General features: G+C 33.4%; 1 protein-coding gene and 1 long non-coding RNA gene across 3 annotated transcripts in view; both read right to left on the reverse strand.

Annotated features, from left to right (window-relative positions):
• LOC135139306 (BTB/POZ domain-containing protein Tiwaz) overlaps positions 1 to 27,690 on the reverse strand; it is a 161,645-nt gene that overhangs the window by 53,501 nt on the left and 80,454 nt on the right. The gene's annotated exons all lie outside the window — the stretch shown is intronic.
• Positions 12,546 to 13,287, reverse strand: LOC135139467 (uncharacterized). 2 transcript variants are annotated; one of them, XR_010282158.1, is made up of 3 exons: positions 13,158 to 13,287; positions 12,964 to 13,097; positions 12,546 to 12,903 (listed from the first exon to the last, which is right to left on the reverse strand). It is a non-coding gene; the product is annotated as an uncharacterized LOC135139467 (long non-coding RNA). The 2 variants fall into 2 exon arrangements; XR_010282157.1 differs by having other exon boundaries at positions 12,964 to 13,287.

Consider the following 27,690-nt stretch of genomic DNA (forward strand, 5'->3'; position numbering starts at 1 on the left):
AAATTAATTTCTTATTTCATGCAGCTGACCTGACTTGACCTAACGTGACCTGACCTGTTTTGAATTCTCAATTGTTTCAAATAAACAAAATTTAAACATTTCTGTGAATATATAAAAACCACAAAGTACATTCTTAAAATAAGGAATTGTATTTTGTGAAACAAAAATTAATAAAAATTAATTCTTTATCTACAAAAATTTTATACCGAGCGATTTTGATGGAATTGTAAAAATTGCTATATTTCAATTGGCGATTTTAGAAAAACGGTAGGAATTTCCAAAGAATATTTGTAAATAGTCGAAAATGTCAAAAGTGCCAAAATCAGTTTTATCTTCGCAAGTACTAAACTCCGCCCACCCGTCCTTTAATTTCTTAGAGGAGAGGAGACTGATTTTCCAAATGACATACACTCTAAGAAAATGAAGGGTAGAGGGTATACCATTTGGCAAAATCAGTCTTATCTTGGCAAGTATTAGCCCCGCCCATCCACCCTTTATTTTTTAAGAGAGTAGGTCATTCGTTAAAATCAGTCTTATCTTGACAAGTAGTAGTCCCGCCTACCGGGCCTTTATTTTCTTAGAGGGTATGTAATTTGCCAAAATCAGCCATTTATCAATGTGGACGTATTTGATTGTGGTCCAGAGGCGAGGTCAGTTCGGTCTAAATAACTAGGAGGTAATTTTTTTATACCATTTAAGAATTCCAAAGATACTATTTTGTACTAAACGCTACTTTAGACAGTTATAGAAAAACGAAATTAAAAATTAAAGACATACGAAAGACGAAATTGTGGAATACAACAGCACAAATTAAAGGAAAACATATTCGTGGAAAAGGAATTTAAATACAAAAAATTGATCTAAAGTTGTTTAAACAGAATTTTTTTTGTCCTTTAAATACAGTGAAACAAATCCAGTTTTTTCGAAAAATTATAAATTTTGATTTTGGAAAATTTTATTTATTTTTTGCTAACCCTATAAGTAAAAAATTTAGATAATCCTAGCCATAGCGTAGAAAACATCAGATTTCATGCATGAGCGAGGTATCGGCTACACGAAACACGTGGAGGAAATTGCACAAAAAAAAGGTAATACAATTCGAGGCGAATTCATAAACCACGAGTACAGGAGTATATTATTTTATAAATATAGGTAACCTTTACTACGCAAATTGATTCAGGGACTTCATCAAAGCGTTGGTGGGAATGATTAGACAAACTTTGGTTAACGTTTTACCATCTATATTCTACACGATATTCATAACATACAACGTGTTTCAAAATGATTTTCATCTAGTCGCCTATGGCTGCAGATTTTCATCAAGGGAAAAATAGGAGTTGAAGCGATTTCAAAGTTAACTAGATGAAAATTATTTTGAAACACCCTTTACCTACATATAAAATTTCGCAACAAACCAGAGAGACGACATACAGTCAGCATATAAACGACAGACATACGACATACAGACGACAAACAGACGACAGAAAGAAGACGACGACGGAAGATACAAGAGAAAACATGAAAGTAGCCATTACAATACTTCCTTTGCTTACGCTCGAGCAGTAAAAAACAGAAGATTACAAGAAATATAAGGAGCAAGGAAGTCAAAATTGCGAACAAGAAAGCAAAACAAGAAAGCAAAACAAGAATCTTAATAAAATCATAATAAAAAAAAATAAATATTTTATTAAACTTTGTATTTCTTAAACAACTGAGACGAAAAAGAATACAATTTGATAAATTTAAAAGACGGAAACACTTATAATAATAATTAGAGAAGAGGGCCAAATTATGGGAAGGTAATGGAGAACCAGGAGGAGATCAATGAATTACACGGATCGGAAAAAATATAAGTGTAGATGGGAAAAGAAGGAATAACAGAACTAACAGATCTTGAACAGGGTCTAATATTTGCAATCAGAGTGATTATTAATAAAAATGTACTTTATAGACCTAAAGGAAGCATTGGATAGAATACGAACAAAAGACTTTAGAAAGAAGAAACATACATAAAAGGTTTATTGAAGTTATGAAATGAGTGTTTAAAAATAATGGTACGATAATAAGGAGTAATAATGAAGAATCCAGAGAAGTTGATGCAAAAATAGGAGTAAAGCAGGGATGTTTGCTAAGCCCTCTTCTATTCTTAATACTGCTGTGGTGGCATAATATAACGTGAAAAATGAAGAAAGATAATTGCGACACCTGATGTATAGTGGTCAGTACACCCGCCCGGCAAGTGAAGATATAGGTTCGAATCATGCCCAGGTAGAGTGTTGGATAAAGCAGAAAAATAGACAAAGAAAAAGTTTTGTTTCTAATGGTGGATACAGAAAGTCATGTAATATAATCAGAAGAGATTAGCATAAATATGAGGATAATATAGAAAAAACAGAAACGATGATGGCATCAAAATAAAACACATAATAATAATTATAAGGAAAACAAATAGAACATGTAGAAAGTTTTGAAAATGTAACTTTCTCATTTGACAACAGGAAAAATAGAAAAGGAAATTAATGACACTAGGGAAGAATAAGAAGAAGACAAAAGATCAAGAATGACATATACAGAAATATTCTGCAGGCAGAACCAATAAGAGAAAAGAACACAGAGAGAAATATCGAACTGCCAGTGCTGGTAAAATAAAAAAAAAAGGAAAACTTAGAAAAACGTGAAAAAGTGAAAAGGGGAATAAGATATCATGTTGCATCTAAGGATAGAATGTATTAATTTTGGACAACTGTCAAAATCTACACAGACAGACGATAGACAGATGACAGACAGGCGACAGATAAACGGCAGTCAGACGACAAACAGAGGGAAACAGGAGACCTTCGAATAAATTTTGACAATATTTTTTGTTTTACTTCATTAATATTAATTCCTAAACAAAATCGTGTATTCATTGCCTGGAATGTTTTCAAAGCGGTTACAAATTTTTTTTTTTTTTTTAATAAAAAATATAAATGCTACAAAAAATTGTCGGTGAATTTCTTAGGAATTATCAAGAATTAGACTGTAACATGAGCCTTAAAATATGCTTCGTTTGCGTTTGAATCCTCTGAATTTTAATATCCTATGAAACAGGAAAGCAAGAAAATAAAACAGTTTGATTTGAATACAATGTCTATTTTCGTTCTAAAACTTGACGAGCTAGAAGCAATTTCTTGTTAACCCTGTACGTTGAACTACACAACAAAAAATAAACTGCAAATAGACAGTAAACAAAAAAATGATTTGAAACCATTACAATGGTCCAATAAAAAACGTTGAGAGTAGCACAAAAGTATAAATAAACTACAAGAAAATGCAAAAACAATAGTCTGTCAATTAAGTGTTGTAATAGTTTTACAACCATCCAAAACCGGCTTTTTTAAGAAATTACATAATTTTCTACTACACGATGATCACATGGTGTTGCCACCTACGACCATCATCTCCAGCCAAGTACCAAAATCGTACCTATTTCGGAATCCACATGAATAAATTTAAATGCGTCATTAGTCTATCACTTTGAACGATTTACGATTGATCGATAACAATGGCCATTACACCGAGAACAGTAGCTCATATTACCTCACCGTCCCATTAAATGACTTTTTGCTCCCCTATTCGTAGGCGAAGCTAACGACTCAAAGACAATAAAAATTCGAGAAGTTGAAAGGCTAGCAAAGGTCACCGTCACATTCCTCGCTGTCAGCAGGAGTCAATAAAATTAATAACCAAAAAAAAATCCACGTGTAAACTAATTGAACCCGCGATAATATCGGCGTAATTTATGCAGTTGTTAAATTTCACTCTGGCACCGATAAATCTGCTAGTATCTGCGTGATTATGTTAACAGAAGGCGTGACCGCAAGCGCAATTACGCAAAGACAGTATTGTAGAAGTGGTGTATAGTCTTGTACGTCTACGGCAACAGCCTGGAGCCACCAAGGTTCTGTTTGGTTTCATATATGGCCGGATTCGGGCTCCCAACGTTCTACTTCCATTCTGCGGAGGCAAATTTTTTGCGCAGGTCCAAGTATCGGCAAAATATCGGTCTGCCTTCGGTTGTACCCTCTTAAGGCTAATGAATGCATGCAAGTGTTCAGCTTTGTGATTTATTTTGATGTCTGCTGGGTTTGAAAGCGGTTAGTTCATAATACATTACGTCGTTCAGCATCAAAGGAAGAGAGTTAAAAATATTGGACGAAGTGGTGGAAACTGGTGATTACTGTACGATTTAAGACTCTGTGTTAAACTCATCATTTGGTGAGGTTTATCTGATTTTTAAGTTATTAATTGATTATGGTGTACCTACAAATAGTTACGTTGTACTAAATTATTTAAACACTGTAAAGACCAATCATGCATCAGTTGGTTGCTGTCGTATGTTCGGTTAACGTCTTTGGCAATGGTGAAGTTTTCCAATCCGACATGGTAATGCTTTATGGTGTGACTGAAGCTTGTGCATAACAGCCAGCGGTCTCTGCCCGATCGCAGTAGTCAAGTTCTTCCACCCTACTTCCAAAATTACCATCATTTTTGCTCCTTCCTTGTATTTCTCTTCTTTTTATTTTCGGAGGGTACGTCTGGAAACATAAATATGTCGTCCCGCAGTTACTTTTCAGTTCTTGTTATGTAATACACATCAAAATGAATTTACCCTTTCTAATTACGCGGTCACTGTGATAATGATATCATTCAAGAGCGTCGCCTCCGCGCCATTTGTTCTAGCCGCGTTTCCAAATGCTCAGAAACTTATCACCGGGAGATGACTAATCTGTTGTTGTGGTCCACGTTGCGATGTTATCTTTTGCACGTGAATGCCCCGAGGCGGAACTGCGACAGAGAGACCGGTCTGGCGCCAACCGGACGCACCCGGAGGGCTCCGGCGACCCTTCTGGAGGCGACTTTCAAATGTCCTACTGTTGGCGAGGGTCTGCACATGCTGGCGAGCCGGAGGCGATTTTTGTGGCGGTTCTCGGACTGTTTAGATCGGTTTCAGGGAAGGAGACGTGAGGCCGCGGCGACGGTAGCTGTTATACCGTTTAACACTCTTTTTGCCGGAGCGTGTGAGAACGGTGCACTGGGTCACGGTGAAGAGCGTTGTTTGTCCCGGAACGGCGCGACGGAGGCGGGTCGAGAGACTCCAGGAAATAGTAGCAAACCGACGATATTAAAGTTTCCTGTTTTTTTTTGCATCTTAAAATACAAAAAATTATTTTTATTCCATAGTCAATGGTCGTTCATTAATTATTATTATTATTATTAATATGCCGCTGTTTGGGCTCTTATGGACCACTACATCACGGAATAAAAGCTGAGATTTTGTTTGGAAGCTGCTAAAAATAGAAAATTAATATTTTTATGAGAAAGTGCTAATGTGCTTCATTTATCACATGTGTGAAAGAAAAATGTCCACAGGAATATTTTCTTTAGAGAGGAGTGCTAAGCAAGAAGTAAACGTGAAAGATTTTGACGTCTTCTTTTCGACGGATGACCATTTATTTTTGTAAAATCCAGTTACATAACTTTAAAAATATGGTTTCTATGACTTTATATGTCATATTTATTTCGTATTTATGGTGATTTTTTTGTTTATTTATTATGGTCCGTTAAGAAAGTGTCATGTGTATTTTTGTATTTATGTCTGTTCAAATTTTCTATAATATATGTATACAGAGTGCGTGGTTATCGATATATCATTAATTAGTATTGTAGATAAAGAAAATACACACCAAAGTTGTACGGTTTTTTGAATAACCAAAATTATTTTAGATTATCCAGAGTTTCTTGTATTGTTTTAAGGCATAGCATACATTGAAACAATTGTCAAATATCAGTATTTGAGTTTTTTCAAATAGAAAATCTATTTTATGACTGCATCTCACTTTATTTTTTGTTCTCTTTCTTTCAATATGTTGGTGTGTTTCTGAAAAAAGTAGAAAATCGGCAATAACTATCAACTTTAGGTATACAAAAAACTGGTCGAAACTTATTTCGACAGAATATTACCTTTTACGATGAATAAAAAAAATCATCAAAATTGAGATAGGGCGGATGGGTGGGGCTTATATTTTGCCTTTTTTTTTCTTAAAATACATTGCCATCTTTTCACAACAAGAAACTTAGAACATGGTTAAAAAGGTACATTTTTGAAGGGAAATATCGATTTTGCAATTATGGGACGGAGCCTAATTGCAAAATCGATATTTCCTTATACCAATTTTCCATTTTAAACATGTTTTAAGTTTCATGTTGTGAAAAGAAGTCTACACATATTAAAACAAAAAGTCAAAATGTAAGCCCGCCCACCCGCCCTACCTCAATTGTGATGATTTTTTTTATTCGTCGTTAACCAAGCGGGCGGAGTTTAGCTACAAATTACTTATTTCGTTACGGGAAATTAAAAACATGTTTTTGAGTATCGTGTTGGTCAAAGAATACTATGTATATTACGAAGAAAGGGCAAAATATAAACCCCACCCACCCACACCATCGCAATGGTGATGATTTTTTTATTCTTAGAAATGTAAAACACGTTTAAAATGGTAAATATGGATTTTTCAATTAGGCTGCGCCCCTAGGTCTGCCAACGAATGAAAACTTTATTACTATTTAGATAACGGTAAGTATGGGTGGGGCTTAATCTTTGGCTTTGATTTTTTCTTAATATACATATGTAGTAAGTAACTTATTAATTTCTTCTATAGAAATAATAAGGATTTTGCAATTAATTCCACTCCTTTGGCTCTCGATGATTAAAAAAAAAATCATCACAATTGAGATAGGGCGGGTGGGCGGGGCTTATATTTTGCCTTTTTTCTTAATATACATAGTCGTCTTTTCAAAACAAGAAACTTAAAACATGTTTAAAATGGTAAGTTCTTCTAGACAAATATGGATCTTGCAATTAAGCCCCGCCCCTCGATCTGACAACGAATGAAAAATTCAGCACAATTGAGAATTGAGATCGGGGCGGGTCTTAATAAACATAGTATTCTTTCAACAACATGATACTCAAAAACATGTTTTTAATTTCTCGTAGAGAAATAAGGATTTTGCAGTTAAGCTCCTCCTTTTTGGCTCACGACAAATAAAAAAAATATATATCACAACTGATATGGGGCGGGTGGGCGAGGTACATTTTGCCTTTTTTTTATTAATATGTGTAGACTTATTTCGGCAACAAGAAACTTAAAACATGTCCAAAATGCTACATTTTTGTAGTAATCAACTTAAATCCTCCACTTTTCTTCTACAACCCCTATAAATACGGCAAAAGTTGAACATCAAAGTTACTATCAACGGCAACTTGGCAACCGAGTTTATAAATGACAATTTTCAGCTCTAAAACTTCAACGTCAACAGCAAGTTTATAAATCCCATTTAAAAGTTGGAGATGACGTCATGACGATTACAATATTGCCTTCGTTTACGCTCTGGAAGCAAAAAGAAAGAAAGAAACTGTAATAATTTATTTTTATAGACGCTCTGTATATTAAAACTTCGTTTACGCTCTGAAAGTAAAAAGAAAGAAACAAATTGTAATAATTTATTTTTATAAACGCTCTGTATATTAAGACTCAGTTGATTTATACCACAGCAAATCGCATATTTTTATTTATTAAAACAGATTTTAAAAATAACTGTGTTGAAATTTTTTGTGAACCCTGACGTTGCTCAAAAATTTCAAATAAATTAGGATAACGTGGCAACGTCTCATCAGAATTTCAGAAATCAACTGTGGTTATAAAACCGAAGAAGTCAATCAGAATTTGTATAAATATATAGGGGATTTTATTTAATACAACTAAGTTGTGTGTTACGTTAAAAATAATTTTAGTGCATGGTCCTCAAAGAACCGTAAAACTTTGGTCACTGACTTTTTCTATTTTTAACAATTAATCGAGGAGAGCATGCTTAGTGACTCACCCTATATATTTTTTATTTTATTTGGAGTCTCAAGAATCCACTCCAAAGCCTTGTGAAACCTAAAATTAATCTAGAAAATGTAGATCAAGAAAAAGTGGGTTCTTTAAGAGTTTTGTTTAAAGAATAAAAAAGTTGACTCAAAAACGAAGTTAGTTAACATCTCAAGAAGATTGGCCAAGAATTTGATTGAAATGTAGATAAATTTTCACTTTATTACGTGACTGAAGATGAAGACGATTCCAGAAAAAAATTTTTGGAATTAAAGGAACCACAATATTTTCAATTGAATTATTGAACTGAGGTTCACAAGATAACATTATGGAAAAACTTCAAGACAGAACGTTGCTGCAATAAACTGCGACAGAATTATCAAGAAGAAGTTGAAGATTAAAATTTCATCAAAATAAATTGAATAAATCAGTTTTTGAGTGACTTTTTCATTGTTTTTAGACGGCGAAAAATATTTGAACTTGAAAACAAAATGTGATCAATGAGACAACATTTGGAGAAAGAATCAGAAGAAGTTCTACAATATTCCATTGGCGAAAAATATTACTTTTAAAGTCTACAAGCGTTTTATCGTCAATTAACTTAGAGGAACCACTAATGATGAATATATTTACAAATAAGTACAAGAATAGTGGAACAAACGAACAAAACAACATTAACTTAAGATTTAAAAGAGAGACTATACAAAAAAGCCTCAGTTGTAACTGAAAAAGAAGGTCGAAAAAAGTAAAAAACTACATCTGCTCCAATTCCTAAAAAATAAAAGAAAGCGTAAGTAGTTGTCCAAAAAATTATTTAATTTTAACGAATGCGAGGCGAATGTAATAAGAAGACATGAGATGACAGATTGAAACGAACATAACAAGGCGTTTTTATCAAGATTGGTTGAATTCAAGTGACAGAACAAGAAGAAAAAGTGTATTAAAAGCGGGAAGAAAATAAGAGACATTGATATAAACTTGATACGATCGACCCGAAAAGTGCCGATTTAGTGCTAAATAAAAAAACTTTCAAATTTGAAAACGTAACAGTTGATCGTTGTTATTATGCATTTCATGATAGTTACATTGCAGGGAATTTAATTAACCGTCGTAAAATATGTTTTGCTGAAGGCTATGAATAATTATTGAAATTGATTTATTTTCACCTAAAAATTGGTAAATCTCGATCAAGAACTAAATATGCACAAAAATAAATTGGTTCACGTATAAACCCATAAAGTAGCAAAATTTTTCTTATTCACAATAAAATATTTTGACCCTACTTGAACAATAAAAATAGTCAATTTAGAGAGGTTCTACACACGAAAGAAGACCCACTTAAACAGAAAGTTTACCAACAATTTTGCCTCACCATTAATGGCTCTAATTAGTAAAACCGATATTTACTCTCCCATTCATTTGGATCGTTTTGCAAACTTTGATTTCCACACCATTGTCAGTTTTAGGTAAAACAACTCAATTACTTGAAAGTTGTAACACTTCAAATACCTAAAAAAGGAAATGCCATTCCTCAACGCGTATCGGTTTTTCGGCGAGTCTTTTTATAGATCTGCTGCTACCAGTACTTCCGCTTCGAGTTCAACAAACAATAAGCATATCATTATAAAAGAGCCACACGTGCTACGTTGGGCGCCGGATTAATTATTACTTTCACGAAATACCAAGACAACTTATACTTGCTTTCTGTGGTAATTATTATTTAAACATTTACATTTTTGATTTATCGTTCGCACTTGCCGGGGTCCATAAATCCTCATACTCGCCCCGACGCCTTTGAGTCACTTGCTTGTAAAACCGGATACTGAAAATGAGGTAATTAAAATAAATACATAATTTTCAATGTCGCTAAATTAATAAAAATTACACATGATTAATTGTGGGTAAGGATTTTACGGTGGATGTGGAGTAATTTGCATTAGCGAGTATAAACGCAGATCCTTGTAGAGATCCGGATTAAAGCCGGCGTGAAATTACTATAAATATAGCAGACATTTTTTCAATATTCGCATTAGTAATTGCAAATATGATTATGATAATGATAATTTACAGTTCTGGTTTCCTTTTCGATTACTTATATAAAAGGAACAAAGATTCTATGAATCGTGCGTGCATGAAGACAATTTAGGGTGAATTGATTCTTTCGAACAATTTATTGGGGGCTTCTAAGAAAGTCAGTGTTCACTATTTGGGCGTATCGACTATACCCGCACATATATCACTCGTATGATTAAGTTGAAGCTGTTTATGACTACAAGAACATATTCAACAATCCTTCTTTGTATTATAATAGAATTAAGATGTTACAAACTTGACATATGAACTCTAACGAGCCACAAACGTCTGTAAAACGAAACCAAGAAAAATAGATTCATAAATTTGGAGGTGGATGTGCTCGTACCGCCTCCGAGAAAAAATAATAGTGACGTGCATTTGACATATTGTAATAACTATCTGACACTTCTCGGAGGCGGATCCATTCATACTATTCTTAAGGGCACAATTATTTTTTATATAACGATAAATAAAATAAAGCATGTGGTTTATACAACAACGCAAAATCTGGTTTGACAGATGTAAAACGTAAATAATCCCCAGGCAACGAGCGATACTAGCTACATCTGTTACGACGTTACACTTACTATAAGACTGATTTATATTCACTTTTTACACGTAGACACGATTACCTACGTCAGCGCAATTCGCAAAAACCTCTTCTAGAAATAAACCGGCCATTACACTACTGTTTATGGGAAGCTTACCGTGACTCATACGCAAAACAGTGTCATTCTTAAAAATAATAACCGTCATTTTTTGCGCACGTCGTAAATCACTCTTTGGTCCCGCTAATTTTCGTCAATTTTGAGTCGGCAATTAATACCTTCGGCTTAACGAATCCGCCTTTACGAGCCGGTAGGCCTCGAGGTGGTGGCAAGGCCTTAAATTCTTCGTCCCGCCAAGCCCCAACCCGCACAAACAGCGGAGCATCCAAAGGTTAATCGTGAAAGTGACATCGTGGAAATAAAACAAAACGCCACAAAAATACAAAATACCAAAAAGGAAGAGAGGCCAGGTAGGCGAGCGGTTTGGCCGGAGGCAATGCGACCGGCGACATTCATTGGAGATTTCGACGATGGCAAGGCACGAAACTCGCCCACTTCTCGCAAAGCTGCATCCCTCGGCCAGGAGCTCGGTCGAGAATAGTAAAACTGAAGTGACAGCTGCTTTTAATAGAATTGCCCGATTTCAGCTGAAAAGTACGTCACCGCATAAATGAGAATTGGAGTTCGCTGTGCTTTTAAACATGTAGTTAGTAATTTTGTTATCTGAGTGTTGTATCATCATTCCAAATGTACGTCAATGACATTCATGTCAGCATTAAGACGCGTTTACAACATGACACACATAACAGAATTGTCAACTGCAATTTTAAAAGCACGTCGAACTCTTATTATCTTCTTTTTGAGCGGTGTTAATGTGTTACATCACCTTTCACATTTCCACGCATAATTATTAAAGTTATTTTTTGTAAATATGCTCTCATCGTGCTGCATATCAATGACGCTGGCCAGATTGGAGCAATTTGAATGAAATTATAGCTAAACGGATTCGCTTTCGTAAGTTATAATGTACGCTAAATTTACGGTTTATATAAGATGAGTCAAGCGAAGTAGCATTGGAAATAGGGCCAGACCAGATAGAAAAATCCGCTTTTTTTAGAAAAATGCAGAAATGATCACAATATCGTCAATAGTATAGCAATGTTCATTGTTTTTATAAGAAACATAGTTTGAATTGACACTTGTACACAAAAGATTAATAAAATAATTCTTCCAAAGGGCGGTTTTTCCACCTGGTTTGGCCCTAATTGTTATGCCGCCTCCTTCGACTTTTCTTCATCTTGCTTTTGTGCAGATGTTCATTTATAAATACAACGCAAGGGTAATAAATATTTTATGACAAAAGCTGTCACTGTCAACTGAACCACTCAGTTTTTTCCAAAAACACTCATGAATTTGAACAACATTTATTCATTTATTCGGTACAATTGTAAGATGACGGAACGAATTATCATGCTTCCAATAATCTTAAAATACTTGCAAAATTTCATAGCATTCGGTTTGTGCAATTTCAGTGTTAAATTGTAAAATATTATTATACAATTTTGATTTTTTTCCCAAAAATCTGGATGCCAAGGGTGAAATCTCAACACAGATTCATAAGTCACACATGTAGGACTATGGATTACCATAAAACAATTGGTTTAAAGTTATTTAGACACTACACAGAAAAAAGTTTACTTGTAAATTTACTGTGAAAATCACAGGTAATTTGTAACCCGAGATAAGAAGGGTAATATTCCAACGAAATGTATTTTTAAGTTTGAATGTGATATTTACTTTTTGAATGTAAATCGAAATTACAAAAGAACATGTAAAATTACAAGTAAAATGTAATTTTAACGATTGTAAATTTACAATAAAATATGTAAATTTCCGTGAATGGGTATGTAAATTTCCGTGAATTGGTATGTAAATTTCCGTGAATTGATATGTAAATTTACACAAATTATTGTTATTTTTAGTACTAGTTTTAATCAAAGAAACCATGTCGGACAAAGTGAACCTTTTATTTTATGGTGAAAAACATAATAAACATGTAATAAAATCATAAACACAAAACAAAGTCATTGATGTTGTATATACTTTACATTAATTTAATTTGTTCATAAGACCAATTACTTTGCGTTTTGTTGGTGTTATTCTTTTTGATTTGGATCCTTGATCTGGATGTATTTTCAAAAAAAATCTTTGCATCATTTCCAAAACTGCTGATACTTCGTCTGGATATTCTAAATTCATTATAAAATATAATCCAAACGCCCAAGATACTGCATCTTTTAAAGTGACAACACTTGGAATCACTACTTGTCGTTCTAAAACTACGTGATAAATTGTTTGTGGATCGCTCTCTAGAAAAATACAAAAATACATTAAAATGTTGTAGGTACAAAGACGTTTTAAATACTTGCCTATTTCAATTACACATGGCGCAGCCACCTTGATAATTTCATTTAAATTATTCATATCATCACCCTGTGATAAAAATTGCATTAACATAACAATTAAAGATGACATGGGCAAATTATAGTAAGTAATTATCCGCCTGGAAAGTGTACTTTTGTAACTGGAGGAAAATAGTAAACCAGAATAGTAAAGTACTTACCTTTAACAACAAAATACACTATTTTGTACAAAATATATTACCACAACTAATGCACTCCAACTTGTTATAACCTGCAAGCGTTATAGTAATGATTGCGTGCGCATCAACAATTCACAGTATGCATGTGATTTCACCGGTGGACTGGATTATTTTACAAAGTTGGAAGTAATTGTAAAAAATGTTAGTATATTTACGGTATTATAAAGTATAATTCATTTATAAAGTGAATATACATTTACAATTGCGATTCTGTATTGTGTTTTTTCAATTTGACTTGTGAAAATACAAATAGTGACACAAATTTACTTATTTTATGCACAATGCTGCTAACTTACGTAAATTTACTAAATTTAAGTAAAAAAATACATAAAAAGCAACAGTAAAATAATTGTAAATTTACACGACTTTTTTCTGTGTACTTCTCTCGCTCCTGAAGTACATCACAACATACCCTGCTTATTCAAAAAATTGTAAAATTTTAATTTTGCAAATTTCATTTTTTATGATAACCCCTATTAATTAAAATAAAAAATTGATCTTAAGTTATTTAGACAGAAGATTAAATTTTTCGTAAAGTACAGTATAACCTCTATAATCCGAACCCACGATTATCCGAACATCCAGTAATCCGAACAGAGGTCAGTTGAAGTCTTATGTCTCTTTAATCCGAACAAAAACTCTGCAATCCGAACTGAACTTGAAAACATGCACCTACTTGCAAAAATGACGCGATCTTCGTTCTGCACGTATTGTATTGAATTTTTTGAAATTTTTAAAAATTGCGATACTTCAATGCACTGAATTAATTTACTAATTTTGGAAAAAAGGTTGAAGTTATCGAAGCAATGAGATCGGAAGTGACTTCTGCGGCCCGAAATTTACAAGAAAAAGTATTTAGTTAAATTTCGAAAATCGTCAAAAATGGGTCGAAATTTGCATGAGGAAAATTTCATTTTTGGAATGGTTGTCTAAAAATGCGGAAAAAATTCAGGGATATATTCCGAGGTGCTGAATCCAAAACTATAGAGAGTTTATTGTCACGGAGCAACATTTTATTAGAAACAATCGGTACGAAATGCGAATTTTTGAAAAATTCTAAAAATTTAAATATTTCAACGGTCGACTCTGGAAAAATGGTTGCACTTATCAAAGAAACGAGGCCCGAAGTGAGTTCTAGAGCTCGAAATCTAAAAAGAAATGTATTTAGTTAACTTTCGAAAATGTCAAAATTGGCCGAAATTTGAAGAATTGAATTCTATAGAATTGAAAAAATTTCACTTTTAAAAAAATTGTCCAAAGAATATAAAAAAATCAGGAACGTAATTCTCAACATGCTAATTCAAAAAATGTACCGTGTTGATGGCAACTGAGCAATATTTTCGGTGTGAAATTCTAATTTTTTGAAATTTTTAAAAATTGGGATATTTCAATTGACGATTCTGGAAGCCAAAAGTGACTTTTGCGGCCCAAAATTTACAAGAAAATGTATTGAGTTAAATTTAGAAAATCGTCGAGAATGGGTCGAAATGGAAAATTTCATTTTTAAAAAAGTTATCAAAAAATTCTGAAAAAAATCAGGTATATAGATCCCGACGTGTTCATTCCAAAAAGGGAGTTTATTTTCACGAGTAATATTTTTTTCGAATGTATCTATTATCCATTGTTGCTTAAGAATACTTTATTTCTGTTTAAAAAAATGAAGGTTTATTTCTTGAAGTTTGTTTTCAGCAGTGCATGAAATTGTTATTCAATTCCTTCCAGATTTTTGGGGAATTCGCTGATCCGAACAAATCGCTAATCCGAACACACCTTTTCTCCAATTAAATCGGATTATCGAGGTTCTACTGTAATTGTGATTAAAAATCAAGGCGGATTCATAAACCATAAGTACTTGAGAATGTTATTTTATTAAATTTAAATAACATTTATTACGCAAAATTTTGAAGTGACAAAAATCTTTACCAGTTACTTTTAAATTTCAAATCGGTACCTTTTGATTTTTTTTTTTTTTAATAATGAAGATAATCAATAACAATTTTTTCTTCCGATTAAGCATGTTTGAAAGCAATTCGTACCTCAAACAACTCGTTAATGCCGCGTCTCTGTTAATATGTGGCATCCGAGACATCGCTCGAGTTTAAAAATTGTTACTCAAAGACAAAGATCGCTGTCAAGTGATTCTTCATTACAAAATTATTTTGGACCATAATCTACAACTTTGATTGACTTTAAAATCTTCAATAACAAAAAAAACCTCATATGTTGAAAATTTCAATACACGTTTTGTGCAAATAACAAAGAATGAATTTTTTGTATCCCGAAGCACATGTTTCTTGCGAAGGCCATATTTAATATTTCCGGTACTATAAAGTACTTGCTAAGATAATACTGATTTTGACAAATGACATACCCTCTAAAAAAATAGGGGGCGGGTGGGCGGGGCTTGTACTTGCTAAGATAAGACTGATTTTGGCAAATGATATATACCCTTTAGGAAAATAGGGGGCGGGTGGGCGGGGCTTGTACTTGCTAAGATATCATTGATTTTGGCAAATGACATACCCTCTAAAAAAATAGAGGGGGGTGGGCGGTGCTTACAATTTAAAATACTTTTACACTTTTCGACTTCACTTCACGAAAACCCAACACGAACTAATTGATACAGGAAGATGACTCTAAAAGGAAGTTGTAGAAGGGCAACCCTTTTGCCTAAAACTCAACTGTTACCTTGATTCCCCAGTTCGAGTGGAATACTGTTGGTTGTATTAACTATCAATTTATCAAGTCTTTTATAAGCAAGTTTTATAAGGGGCCGTTTCCGACTTTGTTTAAAATCTTATGTTCTACCGTTTTTCAAAATAGAATTCAATTCCTATTTTACAGTAAATAAAATAGGTCAGTGAAATTGAGAAAGGAGTTGGGGGGGGGTTAGTTTTTTCTACAGAGGCCATATAAGCAAGCAGTAGCCCTGTTTACCCACCCACCGCTTCTTCATTCTAGTGACTACTCTTGATATACTTCAGTCTTCTCTTAGAAAATACTAGCCCCGCCCACCCCCCTTCCTTTTCATGGGGGGTATATTATTGGCCAAAATCAGTCTTATCTTAACAAGTACTGGCCCCACCCACCCGTCCCTTATTTTTTTACAAAATATGTCAGTTGCCAATATTAGTCGAATCTTACAAAGTACTAGCCCCGCCCACCCACCCTCTGTTTTCTTAGAGGGTATATCATTTGCCAAAATCAGTCTTATGTTAGCAAGTACTGGCACCGCCCATGTGCCATTTATTGCTTAGAAAGTATGTCATTCGCCAAAACCAGGCTTATCTTAGCAAGTACTTTATAGTACCGGAATATATAAAATTCCAAACTGTAAGTTTTAATTTCAAATAGGTACTTATCAAATATCAGATTTTTACTTAATAAAGGACTAGCAGACGTATTGTAATGAGGACATTTTGTAAATCATTAATTTTATGTTTCTTTCTTGTTTAGCAGTTCGTAGAACACAGACAAGCAAAATTCCCTGCTGCGTCTGTGTGCCGTCTGTCTCTTTTCTGTGGTAGAAATACAATTTAACCATTTTGACCAACCATTGCAAATTTTGAATATATTTTAAAATTATCTTGAATATGGTACTCATTACATTTTTCTACGATCCTGCAATAAAAGGTAGTGACTTTAAGTGCATTATTTTGATTGTAAAATTTTTTTCACTAGTGCAATAAAAAAGATTTTATTTATAAAAATTTATTCCGTTGCTATGACACAAATGATTAGTTCTGTGTTCTGGTAAACTAGATTTAATTTTGAATGGGTATCTTGAATTTAATATTATTGGTAATTGTTAACAATTATTAAAATAATGTCTTTCCTGGTGTGTATAAGTGAATAAAGTTATTGCTCTAATTTCTATAATGATGTAGGTATAATATTCTCCAAAAAATGAGTTATTTAGTATCATCGTAGAAAAACTGGTGTATGTAACAAGTGCAAAAAATGATAAAGCTTATAGTGTGTTGTTTTCCCGGTGTGTGCAATTAACAGTCACTTTTTGCACTTGTTGCATAAATAAACTACTTATTAAAAATGGTAATGTATATCAAACAGTAATGAAATATCTTTCAGTTATGATTTAATTAACAACAAATATCGAGTGACTATTAATGTTTGTGAGTTTTTTTGTCAAGTTGCCAATCGATTTAAAATTATATGATGGCATACCTGATTGTCAAAGTGACATTTATGACTGCTGCCATCTTCTCAACCAATCAACGCGTTTGTAGGCGTGCTTATGTCAAAATTGACAACTGTGAACTGAGCACGGATGCCAATAATTTAGAATTACCAACACAAAAATTTGTTTCAGTCGTTAATAGTCACATGGTACTTATTAGTCAGTCAGTAATTTTCAGTCCTAAAATGACCACACATTTGGATTTTTAAATAAAGAAAAGAAAGATATATTATTTTATTTTTTTTATTTTTTGATTTATAATCCCCGAATTCCTCACTTTCTTATTTGGCATGTTGAACTGTAATAAAAAAGTAATATTTATGTAGTTTTTTATGTATTGTTATTTTTGTTTAATTTACAAAACATCAAAAATTTTCTTCTCGAGCTGGAAATTAAGAAAATTAAAAAAATCCAGCTTGTAGATAGAGAAGGTGATACCGCTGGTGCTAACTAACGTAAGCTTGCTACTGACGTCATCGCGATAAGCGGGCATTGAAAAATGACCCTAAACTCATCTAACGCATTAAGACATATCAAAGTACACTGTAAAATTTAACGTGTTCACATCTCACAAATTTTTAACTTGAAACTTATCTCTACGTTTAAGCAGGTAATATTAAAACCTTCTTGAATACGCGCTGCACAAAATTATTTGAAACGAGAAATGTGATCCTGTAAATTTAGCAAAGCAGCTTCAATAAATTTCGATATTATTTTAAACTTACGAACAATCAAAAAGAATCCCTTTAGTTACTTGTTGATCGTCTTTTGTCACTACAACATATGTCTGCATTTACATCGACACGGAAATCCAAACGACAGATGTGATAGACAACAAATCTGCGTACACATTTTCGAAAAAAAAAACGATCAACTAGTAACTCAAACGTTTTTAGCGCTCGTTATATCACTAAAATAAATCAAACATTGAAACAATTCGATTCTTGGAATTGATCTGATAGAGTGATGAACCCTGATTTGTACTGGAAACAAAAATACTGAAGATTCTCAGAGGTTGCTATTTCCCTCTAATTGTTCTTGTAGCTAAGCATCCAACAAAAAAGGCGTAGGAGCCACTTCCTACACCCCTTTCCATCCCGCCACGCCCGGAGGCTGCGCCAGTCCCGGATTCTAAACATTTCTATCAATTTTATGCGTCGTTAAGAGTCCCACTGGGCCCAAGAGCGCGTTAATCCGGTGCTGGCCCCCGAGACGGCGTCATCAATTTGCTATGTCACTGTCGTTCCCCAGGTGGTTTACGGCCAGGTAAAAGGGGAGCGGCGGCGTGTGGGCAGCCGCCCAAGGCGTTGGTGAGTGCGGGTGGATGGACGTGTTGAGCCCACTTAAAAGACGACTGATTCATGCGCCTATTTGTTAAGACGTTTTATTTAATCGTGTAAGACTTAATCGGAGGGCGTAGGTGTGGACCAAAGTTTGGGCACAGCCAACAATGGTGACAGCGACATGCAGAAACCAGAGCAAAGGTTGTGGAAGGCCATCAACCTCTTCTCTTTTCTAATGCAGTTCAACTATGATAGATGTTGACGGCTCACTAACGTTTACAGGCTGGTTTTCTAAAAAAGACACCTTTTGTTGTTATGATCTAATGCGTGGGGAATGTCGACCCAGAGATAATTTTTAGTTCAAACAGTACGGGTTAGCGAAGGTTTGTTTTGCTGTTGGAGAGGTCAGTGTTTGGTTTATACATATTTTGACAGGCGACACAAATGAGCTTGTTTTCAACGTTATCTGGTAATCGGTACCGTGGATGTCGGGATTATTTAAAATACGGGGACCTGTTTTCTGAAAAATGTGTTTTGATCGGCTCGTGGTGCATAAAATTGGTGATCCTTGTCGGACATTTATTTTACGTTTGTCCGAAAAAGGAAAAATCGGTGCCCAAAAATAAAATGACGCGTTGTGGACACGCTCATTTTAATTTTGTACATTATTTTGTTGATAAAAAACAGCTTAAGTATCATTCTTACATTCTAGTAGGTCTTCAAAAGTATTCAGAGGTATTCGAATCGACACTGTTATGCATTAGTTTTACATACATCAGTTCACACCCATTACAGAAACTGTATAAGCTTCTCAGAAAACGAGTCTGTGGTTTTGGTGGTCTTCAAAAATGGTTCTGGCCAAACCTTTATTAATTTGTCTTCAATTGAGGACCGTGACTGAATTTAGTCCACAAACTATGACGAATCCAGCTGCAAGGACAAATTAAATGTCGTTGCAAAGTAGACGTTGGTATAAAAACGAATTCGATTTAATTATGTTTTGAAAAGTTCGTTGGTAATTCTGTTGGTAATTGCGTCTTATTATGTAAACAATAAATATTTTTGTGCAGACAATAAGGTATATGACATAATACGATGTGACTGTGCATATGCATTCTAAAACGTTTAATCAAACTCATGCTGAATCTAAAAATAGACAAGATGTTGAAAATTTACTAAAATACTACACATTTTTGGCAAAATGTTAAAACATGACACAGTCAAATGATCTTAAAATTTTGGAGGGACTACAGAAAATTCAGTAACTTTTGGAAATACAGTGGAAATACTTTGTGGGTAATCATTCCATTATATTAGTAAATGTTGTTTAAATTTTATAAAGCAGGATACTTTTGGTTTATGTATCCGTGTTGAGTTTTCCCTAGACGTTCAGATAAAAAAAAAATCAAAATTGTATAACAGCATTTTGCAATTTATTCCATATTGTCAGTACGGGAGAAGTTCTGTCGAAACAACCTTCCGACAATTCTTTTTTTCAACGATGTTGAATTCTGAAAAATAATTGGACGCCTAAGATTCTTCCATATTCTTCAAAATACAACACCAAGGAACCACCAGATTCAATAAAAAGGCTAGAGTTACGAAAATTTTTATCATACTCTTTAAAAGATCTTATTCAGATTCCTTCAAACACAAATTCCCAAGATTCCATCACAAGGGAATAGAGACTCCAAGATTTCTTTTAGATCTTTATAGATTCTTTCATAAACAAAACACTAGCCCCAAGATGTCAAAGGGTCTCGACGATTTTTTCACTTTAAAAAACTAAGGGCCCCCAAGATTTTTTCACATTCTAACCCTAAGATTTTTTCAACTTTATCGAAAACAAAATACCAGAATTGAAAGATTTTTTCAAATTATTTCGAAAATAAAACGCAAAGATAATGATAGCCCTAACAGTGTTTAAAACTTTTTCAACTCTTTCAAACAAAACACCATGGACGTCCAACTCCGAAGAAACCTTCAAACTCTTTGATCAATAGAAGACCAGGAGCGCCTGAGAACTTTTTAAACTCTTTCACGCAAAACACAAGGGCTTCCAACATTTTTTTTAGATTATTTCTAGAACAAAATACAAGGAACTTCGAAGATTCTTTCAAATTCCTTAATCAATACTAACTCCAAGAGCACCTAAGATCTTTTCAAACTCTTTCAAAAACAAAACATTAGGTCTCCCCATGATTCTTTCATATTAAAAAAAAAAACTAGAAGTTGCTAAGATTTTTTCATATTCTTTCAAAACCAAAACATGAAAGGACCCCGAACAGTTGTCCACACTTTTTAAAAATTAGGGGTCCCTAGGATTCTTGCATGTTCTTTGAAAAAAACCTTCGAAAACCCAAGTATGTTGCAAATTCTTTCAAACTCTAGAAAATCAAGAAGCCCTAAGGATTCTTTCAAATTATTTCAGAAATAAAACACAAGCGAGTTCAAGATTTTTTACCAATTTTGAGACTAGGAACCCTAAGATTCTTTCAATTTCTTTCAAGAAAATACCATGGGCTTTCACCATTTTTTTAGGTTATTTCAAAAACAAAATACAAATGATTCCGAAGATTCTTTCAAACTCTTTGATTAATAAAACACCAGCAGAACCTAGGACCTTTTCAAACTTTTTCAAAAATAAAACAGTAAGGACACGTAAGATTTTTTCATATTAAAAAAACACCGTAAGCTGCCAAGACTTTCAAATTCTTTCAAAAACAAAGCATCGAGGACCCCCAAACATTTGTTCACATTCTTTGATATTAAGGATCCCTAGGATTCTTTCATTGTCTTTAAAAAAGACGCTGGGGCACCCAAGTATGTTCAAATTCTTTCAAAAATAAAATATCAAGGACCACCAAAATTCTTTCAAACTCGTTTTAAAACAAAATGCAAGAAGCGCCTTGATCTTTATAGATTCTTTCAAAAACAAAACACAAGAATCCCCCAACAATCTTTCATATTCTAAAAAAAACTAGGAGCCTTCAAGGTTCTTTCAAACTCTTTAAAAAATAAAACACCAAGGGCGCGCAAGGTGTCAAACTGTCCCGAAGATTCTTTCACATTAAAATTGTGGGAAAATCCTAAAAAATACGACACCAGGAAACCCCAAGACTCTTTCAAACTCTGTCAAAAACAAAATACAAAAAGGCTCGAAGATTTTTTCAAATTATTTCAAAAATAAAACACAAGGAGGGCTCAAAATTCATTACCAGTCTTTAAAAACAGAGAATAGGAGCCCTAAGATTCTTTCAATGTCTTTCAAAAACAAAACACTAGTTATCCCAAGATTGGTTCAAACTCCTTCAAAAATAAAACACGGACTCCTCAATATTTTTGTACATTGTTAAAAAAAATACTGGGGGGCCGTTTTTTCACAGTTTTTTTAAATTCTCTTAAAAATAAAATACCAGGGGTCCCGAGATTCTTTTACATTGTCTAAGAAAGTGGCCTTCAGTTATTTAGACAGAACTTCCCTCGCCCCAGAAGCGCAATCAAACAAGTCCAGTTTCCTGTGAATTTACATTTTATAAATAACTTTTTTATAAATAAGTTTCCATTTTATAAAAGGAACTTTGGGGAAATTGGATAACCATTTTTTATTCAACCCATAAAATGATTCTTTTATTTTTTTCAAAAACATATTAAAAGCAAATAACGTTGCATCTCCAAGCACAACTGTTGATTTTTACGATGACGTCACTAGATTTCTAGGAGGAATGAATAAATAAATTTTAATCATATTTGAATAGTCAAAATTTCTAAAAAGTTCTGTTCGTCGATTTTTTAAGGCACAATGTAAAGTTTAAATCGCAGCAAGCGGAAGACCTACTTTTCCATATTCTAGGAGCTATAAAATGTGGAAAAAATATTAAATTATCGATTTGACACAGGAAACGTACGCTTGGAAATAAAACGTAAGCTATCAAGAATAGGATTCTCCAAAATTCTGAGAAATTTTAAATATCCTAAAAATCTAAACCCTAGAACTCTGCAATATTTTCCTCTTCTATAAAATTTTCACGAACCACTAAACACTATTTAAAAGAAAAAAACACCAACTTCTGAACTTTTTTTCACTGAATCCTTCTTTAACACCTATATTCACCTATATTCACCTATGTCGTCTCAAATGGACAACAGAAGTAAGACATAAGCAGCGCTAATCCTCATAAGCCCTCCTTTCACGCAAACAGCTTCTAAATATGGCCACAAATTCGCCTAAATGTCAAAGTGTGTAACTCGGAGCACGCCGGCCCCCCAACTTCAAAATCTCTCTCTTAAATTCCTCTGCATCCGTTTAAGTACTTTGAACTTTGTGGTCATGGTTTAATTTGAATTGTGGCGAAATGGTAAATCACTGTCACCGCAAAAACTCCGTAGCAGTGGCCACACTTTTGGAACGATTTCGATTCGGTATGCCTTATTGTAAAGCAAAAATTCTCACGAGTAAAAACGAACTTTCAATTTTCTGTAGTAAATCGTATAAAAGTTGCGTGGTGGCGATGATCTTCGATCGGGTCGGGTCAGACTGCTCGTTCAGGGTCATAAATCAACAAAACGGTGGTTCCAAGTACCAAATTAATAACATGGAGGAGAAGTATCACCTATGGCTACAAATATTTTTACATGTTCGATGATCCGTGACTAAAGGATTGAGGCTTTCGCTGGCGAATGTGGTGCCGATTTGTGACAAAAAATAAGGGAATTCGAGCTTTCCGAATTGTGATTAAACGAGGTAAGCGATGCTGAAGATCGCAATGTTTTGATAAACTGGCTTTCCAATAGTTATTCAATAAGAAACATTAAATGTATCTTAACACCGATTTACGATTAATAAATCTTTTTTATTGCTGCAATGAATAATGTAAAGACACAGAATCGTGATTTCAGAGTTTAATCTCTCCTTTTATAAAACGGTGTTTTTTATAAATGGCAAAAAGGCCGGCGACGTATATCTTGTTTGGGATTTGTGTGTAGCCATTAAATTTTGCTAAATCAATTTTAAGGCAAAAACTAAAGCAATATATTTTTTGTAACAGCAGTCTGAGACATTTAACTGACTTAAACAACAGCCACGGCTCGCATAGCTCTCCATATGGAAAGTAGTTTTAAGTAAACAACATACTAAAGGCGTTTACCCATACAATAAAATTCGAAAAAATCGTAATTAGTTCGTGTTACAAGGTACAAGATTTGTAAGTTATGGCTATTAACAATCACAGCGTGCTTTATACCTTGTAAGCTGAGAATCGAATCCTTTCAAATTGAAATTAAATTGTTTCTTTTTTCAATATAGCGAATTAGGTCGCAATTTAATTATACTCAGAACGTAATTTTCATGTCTATTGAAATTTTATGACATGATTATGAGGGGTTGGATGGCACAATAGCAGGGCTAGCATTTGAAAAAACTGAGACCCCCCCCCCCCAAAAATAAAGTAATAAAACATAAAATATCGTCTTCTAAAAAAGTACAGTATAAACTATACCTGTAGACAAGATACGCATAATAATTAATAAAAAAGACGATAATATTTTAATGACTATCAATATTAAGAGAAGACTTCGACGAAGATGATGATTTATCATTATTAAGCGTAATTATAATCTCCTGTGGGCGTTTCCATAAAAGTCAACAGTGCATTATGCTACTTTATACCTGTAATTGCTTGTACACTTATGGCATTTACTACGTCGGGGAGTCCTCAGAGTGGTGCATTTTTTTGGCATAGGTTCGATTGTGATGGGGGCGTTGTCCATGACTATTACATTCTCTGAATAGTGCTGATACATACAGTATTTTCATGAAAATGAACATTATTGTTCTGTATTTTCTGCCTAAATAAATAAGCCATTTCCACTCATTTAGTGCAAAATGCGAGTTTACACAGTGATTCCAAAAAGGCATAGTTCCCGAGGGTTAAAAAGCAATTTTATATCGGGTGATTTTTTTTAATTTGTGCTCTAGTTGGTCATGACGCTTACGCCAGCCGCTTCAATTGCACTACTGACGTACGTGTCATGGCCAATTAGAGCAGAAATTAAAAAAATCACACGGTTTTTATAATGCAGTAACTTCAAGCCATTTTTATTTTTTAAATTTCGTACAATACGAAAACTGAAATTTCCCAAAATTATTGAAAAATTTTGACGTATTGAAAAATACAGCCTGAGAGGAGATTTGGGGTACACTTTCAGTAACAAGTTTTTAATTTTTCAGAATTTTTTGTATAGGATGTTCCAAAAATATGAGTGCACGAATTGTTATGTATAATCCAAAAGAAACATAGATGGAAATTATGTATTTGTATCCAGAAACATGACGTTATGACATAATTTCTTTTGAAAAATATGTATTTAAAAGCACACCGTATTTGCTGCGCTTTAAAAGCTAGGGAAGTTCTCTGTAAATGACTGCTGGTTTTTGAAAACACTATTACTCAGTCTAATAACGTGATTCCAACAAATTAAACACATCCGGAGCATCAAAACACGTTACAAATGTTGACACATTGAGCAAGTTTTTTGATATCTGAATTTTAATGGCAAATTATGTTACCTAATTTTTTCGAACATTTATAAAAGTTGAATTTGCTAATTTTATTTTGTTTTATAACCCCAATAAGCTTTTAATTTGCCTCATTCCTTTTTTTTTGTGTCACTCTTTGTAAGCAATTCTAAATAAGGTGTCATTCACAACAACTATACATATCAAAATATCAAAGAAAATAGTGGATTGGTAACGGCTCCTTTGCTACCGAGGACTCGATTTTGCATTGATACAAACACATTAGTCTCAGAAACCATAAACTCAGAACAGGAAGCGAAGATTTCCGACTGTCACAATTTACGATTATTTCTGCTTTTTTAGTAATTTGCCTAATTTTTTTATGTAAAAAAATATATAAAGATTTTCTTGATGCAAAAAAATTGTTCCGAGATTATTTATTTACACCACCTGAAGTACAGTTCAATAAATTCATTCGAAAAGTTGTGAAATTAAAATAATTCTTATAAGTTAAATTAGAGATATCTATGGATTGCCAAAGTACAGGTAAATCGGTCACGGTGTAAAGAAGAAAAAAAGTTGATATGGGAGATCGAACTCCGCAGCCTTTAAATGCGAAGCCCTTATTTCGTATAGTTGCTACTATGTATTTAAAAACTAGTTTTACTACAGGAACTAGTGAATAATAAAAATTACGATAATAACAAACAAGATCATGGCAAATTCATAAACTACAAATACAGTAGTAGGTTATTTTAAAAAGTTTATATGGCATGTACTAAGCAATTTTTGAGATGACGTCATCAAATTGTTGGTGGGAATGATTAGACGAATTTTGATTAGCGTTTTACCATTTAAATGATATTCGTAAAATACATATCAAATTTCCTAGCAACCAATCCAGTAGGTTCGGATACTATCCGCATATAAAATCTAACAGACCACAGATAATAGACAGACAGACAGACGGAAACGGGAGACCGATTTTTTGAGGCCATGAAACATGGAGAAAACAAGAAAGCACCCATTCGTCAGATGAACTCTACTACAATACTCACGTTCGGGAAATAAAAATTGGATTTAACGAAAATATCCAGTGATTTTTTTTTTTAATTTCTGCTGTCGTTACCCATGACGCTTAAGACTCGGTATAATAATATACCCTTAACCGAACAAAGCGTTTAAATATTTTTATGGCTACTCCAAGTGAGCACCTGTTGGCTTATTATAAATTGTCATTATTTGCATTTGTTGAATTTTATGAAGGATTCGCTGTAAATTACTCATGAACTTAAAGTCGTAAACCCACTATATCTTTCGTCAAACTTTATTTTCAATTTGTATGCTCAAACATGAACATCTTATCTGGGATAACATTTATTTCAATCGCTAAAATATTAATTTTTTTTTAAACTGAATGGTTTTTTCAAGTTTCTCGAATAAAAAATCGTTACAGGAGGAAAATGTGCGATTACCTGTAATCTAAACAAAATCAATATTGAGCTAAAAAGTAAGAGAATCTTATGCTTTTAGCAGCAAAGTAAATAAATAAAATATGAACGAAAGTAGATCATACTCAAAACACCTTATATCGAAAAATGTTAACAAAAATTTCCTGTTCAACAGTATAGAGAATTGTAAACGAAAGCATAAACCATGCAAACCTTGAAATTTTATTGTCTTCAATTTTTAATAAAATGCCTGTTGACTATAAAATAGCATTATTTAATTAAAACAATATTCCTGCAACAAAGCTCCACACAAGAGTGTGAAGTTAATTAATCTCCTTAAATGTACGAAGATATTGTTACAAATATTTTTGAACAATCAGTCGAGTAGTTTCGAAGAAGCTTAGTAAAACGGCAGACCTACTTTTTCATATTCTAGGAGCTTTGAAATATTGATATATGTTGTCTCATGTTGAAGCTAGCCAGACATCAAAAGGTTATCATATTTATTTATTTCATGGTAAAATAGGAAAATATAGAAATGAGGTTAGACCAATTTATTTTTAGACGAACTTATTTCGATACCTGTCAATGTGTAGAGAATTAAGTACTAAAAGTGAAATTTCAGCTTTTAAATGTTAGTTATAGGAAAGTTGCTAGCAGGAAACGGGATCAGATGTTCAGGTCTGCAACACCAACTCAAAATTTAGTAAAGAAGCACAGTTGTAGTGGAAAAACCGAAAAATGTTTGTAAACAAGTTCGTAGAATTAATCATGTGCATCTTGTAAAAACCAATGAAATATATTCCAAAAAAAATCGTGTTACGGAACTGGTTTTTCTAAATGTTTTTATTCGGTAATAAAATTTATTCATTTTTATACTTAATCGTTATGTGGAGCAATAAAAATGTCTCAGAGCTAAATACCCATAATGGGATTACATATTCATTTTCGGTCAATCCGGAACTGACTACCCTACTTGATATTTAATGATTCATCTTTTTTTTATCAGTTTTGGTATAAATAAACAATATGGAAATACGTTGGA

This window comes from Zophobas morio, unplaced genomic scaffold (genome assembly GCF_036711695.1).
Source record: "Zophobas morio isolate AGI-343-1 ecotype UQ-CSIRO unplaced genomic scaffold, CSIRO_AGI_Zmor_V1 ptg000031l, whole genome shotgun sequence".
Classification (NCBI taxonomy): Eukaryota; Metazoa; Arthropoda; class Insecta; order Coleoptera; family Tenebrionidae; genus Zophobas; species Zophobas morio.